Source organism: Littorina saxatilis, linkage group LG12 (genome assembly GCF_037325665.1).
Source record: "Littorina saxatilis isolate snail1 linkage group LG12, US_GU_Lsax_2.0, whole genome shotgun sequence".
In the NCBI taxonomy this organism is placed as follows: domain Eukaryota; kingdom Metazoa; phylum Mollusca; class Gastropoda; order Littorinimorpha; family Littorinidae; genus Littorina; species Littorina saxatilis.
Genome location: NC_090256.1, coordinates 23,553,123 through 23,560,622, shown reverse-complemented (window position 1 = coordinate 23,560,622; position 7,500 = coordinate 23,553,123). Strand labels below are relative to the sequence as shown.

Here is a 7,500-nt window from a genome sequence, read left to right as displayed (position 1 = left end):
TCCTGCCCGTCTGTTAAGTTGGAAGACAGATGGTCTCAATTTGTGAACCACGAAGTAAAAATAGGTATAATAAATGTGTTGTGAAATACGACAACTTCGGAAGTCAAGTGATATAATTCCATCCGATCAGAACAGTCAGTAAAACAAAAAGAAAAACAAAGAAGATGATTTATCAAAGATGACATGGCAATTGCAGAGACCAGGCACAACCGCACCTGCTAAAAATATTATATCGCATGTATCTGATATTTCGTACACACCTCAGTCCCCCCCCCCCCCCCCCCCTCCTTGCCCCCTTCCCCTCCGCTCTTTATAAACTCTCCCACCACCCTTTTTCGACCAGATACTATCTTCTTATGATTCTTATTCGTATCATGGATTTCTATTCTGTTGTTGGAGAAGATCATCCTAAACAACATTGCTTTCAAGTTCGTTTTTTTATTTTTATTTTATTTTTATATCTTCCTAAAATGTTGTTCCATTTCCACCACACCTATCACCAGTTTCTGTGATACTCTCCGTTCACTTCCCATTCCTGTTTTGTTGGAATCTCGCTTTAAAGGCATGCTCCTACTCGTGAAAACACTTGGGCTCACCATCTCACATCTGGCCAGGCTTTGACAAGGGATAAGACCATCCCCCGACGGGCGCAGTGGCGGGGTGGTAAGACGTCGGCCTCCTAATCGGGAGGTCGTGAGTTCGAATCCCGGTCGCTGCCGCCTGGTGGGTTAAGAGTGGAGATTTTTCCGATCTCCCAGGTCAACTGATGTGCAGACCTGCCAGTGACTTAACCCCCCTTCGTGTGTACACGCAAGCACAAGACCAAGTGCGCACGGAAAAGATCCTGTAATCCATGTCAGAGTTCGGTGGGTTATAGAAACACGAAAATACCCAGCATGCCTCCCCCGAAATCGGCGTATGCTGCCTGAATGGCGGGGTAAAAACGGTCGTACACGTAAAAATCCACTCGTGCTAAAAACATGAGTGAACGTGGGAGTCTTAGCCCATGAGCGAAGAAGAAGAAGAAGAAGAAGAAGAAGAAGAAGAAGAAGACCACCCCCCACTTAGTCACACTGATACCAGAAATGAAGCGCCTGGGTGCTCCCTGCGTCCAGTGAGATTTGTGTGTGAGTGGGTGAATTTATTTCTTTTAAAGCCACTGGTTGCATTAAAAAAAAGTATTTCATTAAACAAAAACGCCACTAAGTACAGAGAGCACCCAGGCAGTTTACTTTTGGTATGTGACCAAGTCAGTGGAGGGATGGTCTTATCCCATGTAAAAGCCTACCCAGATCTGACACGGTGAGCTGAACTATTTCCACAAGAAGAAGTGCCCTTACAGATGATAAAGTACGAACTTCCTTCTCTTGAAAGCGATCATGTAACACAAGAAAGATCTATCCTGGCTTTTACATGACCGCGATCAGACCATCTTCAGCCGTGATGCTTTCTGCGTGTGAAGCCGGTGTGGGGATTGTTTGACGTCGCTTAATTTATTTTGTAACTGAAAAGTCAGTAACAGATTCCCAATCTACAGAGAAAGCGATCAGGTTATTGAGTTGTGGTATGTGTCCAAGTGGGAGGATGCTCTTAAATAACACATGTAAAAGCCTTTTCAGATCGTATCAACTAAACTAGAAGGAAGGTATCTTTTAATGTGAAACGTTAGGCCTGGCGCTCACTTGTGTAACTTCAGCAGGACAGACGACGCACTGCAGATTATCCCAGCCCGCTACACGTTGCGTGAAAGAAAAACAGGCCAAGTACTCGTCATAATCCCTATCGCAGCATCAATAATATGCAGTGCGTCGTCTATGCCGCTGAAACTGCGCAAGTATATTCTGCCCTTTACTAACACAGAAACACTATCCCATTTCAACAACGTAGTTCACTCTCTTTCTCAGCTTCACAGGCTTAACGTTTTAAAAAGTTGACATTTTAAAAGTTTATGTTTTACTATTTGCTTTTTATCCCTTTACACATGCATGCTAATGGTTTCTTCATTGACGATTTCTTCATTGCCGAAGCTTTAGAAAGTGCCCATTGTAATGATTTATGATTGATATGTGATTATATATCTGCATGTATAGCTATATATCCGTTCAAGTTAATTTGTTTTGCTCTCGTCGTACATAACTGATCGAAGAAGAAAACAAATCTGTCTCTAGCAGGTGCTTGTTAACCCGTGATTTGTAAAAATGTAAAAACATTACTTTATTGTCCCATTGCTGGGAAATTCGGGTCGCTTTCTCCCAGTGGAAAGCTAGCAGGAACAGAGTCGACCTACCCCAAAGTCAAGGGATCTATTAGAATTTTTTTTCCTCCATTACTTTATTGTCCCATCGCTTGGAAATTCGGGTTTGTTTTCTTTGTTATGCTAAAAATCGTAATATTTTATCTATCGGGCCCAAACCACCCCCCACCACCCAGCATAGAGGCTCTAAACAACAAATATTAATAATAATAATAATAATAATAATAATAATAATAATAATTGTCAGTAAGTACTGGTGTCACATGACTGATGTGAACCAGTTGATTGGCTAATGGCGATGCCGGCTAAAACTGTTAGCGCACTCTTGGAGTGCGCTAACTTTTCCACAGAGCGTATTCTTACGCCCTTTGCCTAAGCAAGACTGTGCTCTCATTATCAGAATTAATTACTGACATGTAGCTTATATTCTCCACAATACCAAATGACCATAAATTCCCTGCTTCTCAATTAAAGCAGAAGTGGGGTTTTTTTTCTGACAGATTGCATGTGCCTGTGCCACAGTGCGGCTGCCACTGATCTAAAAAATAGAAGCCGCTGTGTTTCATCTAATTCTCGCCGACTTGCATAGATTCTTCTCATATGCCGTGTTAGTGGCATGTAGCTTATCATCCACATTACCAAATGATGAGTTAATATAAAATTCCCACCCGCTAGCAGAAAACACAAGTGTTATTCCGATAACGTACCAGCTAGACCAGTTTGGAAGACTGACTCGATCGACTCTGTCATACGTAGCCGCACTGACTACACTGAAATACGACTGCATCAGTTCAATAAATGAATGGTTTCCGAATTATTATTTCAAGGCAAGAACAATCGTAATCGAAAACGTGTAGGGTTCAGAACGTTCTTACCATATATAAGACTTATTACCAGCGTGCCTCGGGCTCGTGCGTGCAGACTCAGTGGCAGTGCAGACTGCATGCAGTGGTTTGATTGTCCTAGCAGACGACATAAACCCCGCTCAGCAAATTAACATGTTGGGCAAATGTGAACGAAAAAACGATGGGAATATAATACGTGTAGGGTTCAGAGCATTCTTACCGTTCATATGTAGTACCAGACTCCCCGATGAGTGAAGATACCCACGAGAAACATGCCACATTTATTTTGGAAACCAGTGTGCTTTCCGTCGACCGTGGCAAGGGGCAAAACTCTGCACAGTCAATCTGTCGAAGCTCGATGCAGGTTTCGAAACCAAGAGCACAGTCCTTTCTCCGAGTTTAAATGAGGTCTCTATGAAAGATCATCACTTTTTAGCTTAACGCTACACTGGAATTTACCAACAGAAATTAAAACAAGAGTTTGCGTGTGACGAAAGCACGACACACTTGAGACAGCCCACACAAAAGTAGATCCAGTGACACAAACCTGACCACACAGTTACGCCTATCCAAATACGCGTTGCAAAATGTGCGTTTTGAATCTTCTTTTTTCTCTGGCGGTACTGACAATATCGTTATTGAAACAATCCCAGTGCACTAAGGGATTTATAGAGCAAATCTCGAAAATAATTATTGAACTCAGCGCTATGCGCTTCGTTCAATAATGAATTTTCTCGATTTGCTCTATAAATCCCTTAGTGCACTGGGATGTCTCAATAACTTAAATAATAATAATAAAAGGCATGTATTACTTTGTGGAATGCGATATTTTTACATTTTTACAAATCGCGGTTTTAGGTTCGACGTAATTTGTAAAATGTTTTTACATCACGGGTTAACAGGTGCTGCTGATATCTCTTATGTCGTATTCATTTGATGAATGTGTGTTGTTGATGCGTTTTCTACAGTCAAATAAATTTCATTTATTTCGAAATCAATCATGAGTTGTTAATTATTGACAATACTTAGGCATGTGTACGGGCTCGTATTAACCTGTCATTCAATAAGATAAAGACAAAATCGTAGTTCAAGAGACAGAATTCATGCCTATTTTGATTTCTGCTTCATAATTCATTATCACAGTTATTTCCCTTTAATCGGATGCGTGTGTGAATGTGCGTGTCTGTGCGTGCGCGTACGTGCGTGCGTCAGTTCTTCTGTGCGTGCGTGCTTGTGTGTGTGTCAGTGTGTCTGTCAGTGTGATATCTTCCTAAACATTGCTTTATCAGCCTATTACTTCGCATGTTATTATTTTTGAACGAACAAGTGTTCGTGTTACCTGACACTTGTGCACATTGTGCACCATACCACGCAGCATTGTGCTTTACAAGAACAATCAGAGCAGCTGCGGGGAATAAGTGTAATCGTTTTAGTTCAATGCTGCCAACGTATCTCCCATGCTGTCAGCAGATTACGGTTGGCAAGTGACGCTTCGCTGCGTGTGCTAATTACCGAACAGAACTTTTAACTTTGTGCTCTCGAGATCCGGTACATTTTTTTTTTCAAAACTCACCTAGAGTCTTTCTCTGTCTTTTCCCCTGTCTCTTTGTGTGTGTCTCTGTCAGTGTGTTTCTCTTTCTGTCTGTCTGTCTATCTGTCTGCGTGTCAGCGTCTTTGTCTCTCAGCTATTTCTGTGTGTGTGTGTGTGTGTGTGTGTGTGTGTGTGTGTGTGTGTGTGTAACTCTGCACTATGCTGTGTATGTGTGTGGGTGTTTGTGTGTGTTTGTGTGTGTGTGTGTGTGTTTGTGCGCACGTGTGTGTGTGGTGTGTGTGTGTGTTTGAGCTTGTCTGTCTGTCTTAATGTCTTTCAGTGTCTTGTTTTGTTTTTCTCATTTCAGTCTGTCAATCATGTGTCTGTCTGGCTGCGTCTGTATGTGTAACATCGTGCTCATACATGTGTGCGTGTGTGCATATGCACGCAGGATGATCTTAGGATAATTCGAAGCTGACTCCATATTCGCAGGGCAGGCACAGGCGACGCGTCACTGAGCAGTATACGCCTGTACCCACACCAATCCCTCCTCCATCTCCCCTCAATTCAGTTTCATCCAAATGTGAACGGGGTTACCTGCCCTCCCCTGTCATCAGCGTGGAAGATAGTGCCAGCACTGCGAACCGCAAATCTTGAAATAAAAGTAAACACCCCTTCCTTTTTTCTAGGACTAGAAAACTCGAGATCCATTTTGCATGACGTTGCCAGGGAAACGTAAAGGTATTCGTTTCCAACTTCCCGCTATGAGCAAGGTAAAAACGGTACAATCCCCCCCCCCCCACACACACACACACCACTCAAGTTATCTCCCACGGTTTACCATCTATACGATCTTTTTACAGCAAGGCATAAACCAAATCTTGTCCTATACTTAGCTCAATGACTCGAACATTGTTTACTGCAATTGCACTCGTACAAACCCAAATTGTAGATGTATACAGTTCACAGAAAAATGACGGAAGTTGCATGTAAGAGTACAACATACATAGAAATGACTCATCGCCAGAAAGGAAAAAGGAAAAACAATCAACCGAATTCAGTAACAAGACTAATGTATTTCTTCCAAGTAGACAAGGCGAGAAAACACTGACAAAGCACAATGTGCACACGTTATTTCGCGGCTTTAGATGCGCGATAGACACGAAGGGAAATGAAAGGTGGCGAGAAGTGTGCAAGGGATGTGATGGGGGGGTGTGATAGATCATGCCGGTTGAGGGAGAGATAGTGATGGTGCTCACACACACACACACACACACACACACACGGCACGCACGCACACACACACACACTGACACACACACACGCTCGCGTGCACGCACGCACGCACGCACACACACACATACACACGCACACACACGGTGTGACACACACACACACACACACACGGCGACACACACGCACACACACACACAAAGCAAGTCGCTAACAGTAATACTGATACATTGTTAGCAGTAAATCTAAAAGGAAGCAGAAAAAGAAAACCTTTGGCTCACTTTAAAAGAAGAAGAAAAAATCAGAAAAATAAGTGTGTGCCTATATCATTCTTATTCAAAGGCACAACCCATCAACGCGGCAGAGAAACTTCTTGCAAGTCAAACACGAGGAGATAAACAGGAGGCTCTCTGGCACCGCTAATGACCAATTAATACCTTCAATTTGCTAGTTTCCGTTGGCAATTGACTGCTATCTGTACCGGACGCCATGTTTATAAAGGATTGCTGGTAATAAATCACTGAGGGCCCCAAAGGGGGGGTATCATCACGATCACGGGAAGGGAAATTTTAGCTTTCAAGATCACAGTTACATTGATTTTTGTTTTCACGATCACGAACACCAGTGGCAAATCACGGTCACGGTAAAAGTTTCAGGTACAGAAAGCACGTGTCAAAGTAAACACAACCACACAGTAATTCGCTCCTCTGGATCTATTGTTTATTCAACACAAAGTGAGAACTGTTGCACTTTCTTATTATTATTTGTTGAATTCTCTTTCATACACACATAGAAATACATATCATGATTTGTAATCAGTAACAAGAATGTTGTTTTCATTGTTTTTTTCTCTCTCTCTCTCTCTCTCTCTCTCTCTCTCTCTCTCTCTCTCTCTCTCCCCCCGGGACCCGACTTCCGGTGGTCGCTGTGGCAAGACACGAACACATTTGCTGTGTCAAAAGTTCGACATTTTCAGCAACAACAGCCACTAAGATGTCAGTTTTAGGCCTACCTAAAACTGTGGAGTCTATTCTGACCACCATTATCGCGGACCACGCTCTTATCTCCTGGAAGGTGACGGGCGAAGGCGACAAACCTGTCGTCGTGCTTCGCTTCAACTCTGCAGATCAACAAGATGGCGAGCCGACATTACCAGTGGGCGCGTGGAGACGCAAACCCCCGTCACAGATACGCCGCGACAAGAAAAGGGCAGAAGACAGGCGTGCTACTTCACGGACTGACGAAACAAGAACAGAAAACATTGTGACACAGTGCTCCACAGAAACAAACAAAAGACAGGAACAAGAAAATAAGGCAAGTGATAACATTGTTGACAGTAGGCATACTTCGCCATGCGGTCTATTTTTAGCCACCCCTGAGTTCATGCCTCCGTCACAACATGACAGTACACATTCCTGTGTTGACACGCCACGCTCTGCACGTGAGACAGACCCACCGCCTGCTACTTACACTAGGCGCAGTGGAGAGGAACATGTAAACAATAGAGACGACACCATGTGTTTGGGCGCAAATGATTGGCAGACCAAAGACTGTTCGCATGATAGTGCGTTAAATCAGACAGACGACAACAGCGAGAGTCTGGAACACATGGAAAAGATAACGTCTGAAAGAGGTAT

At 43.3% G+C, this 7,500-nt stretch overlaps 1 protein-coding gene across 2 annotated transcripts in view; it reads left to right on the top strand.

Annotated features, from left to right (window-relative positions):
* The window catches only part of LOC138981557 (kyphoscoliosis peptidase-like), a 176,546-nt gene that overhangs the window by 12,712 nt on the left and 156,334 nt on the right, over positions 1 to 7,500 (top strand). Inside the window, exon 4 of one of the 2 annotated variants that reach the window (XM_070354512.1) lies at positions 1 to 2,495. This exon is cut by the window's left edge and continues 1,815 nt beyond it. The exons of the other annotated variant lie outside the window; for it this stretch is intronic. The gene's annotated coding sequence lies outside the window, so the exon portion shown is untranslated. Of the gene's footprint in view, positions 2,496 to 7,500 lie in introns of those variants that run through there. 2 annotated transcript variants of the gene reach the window in all.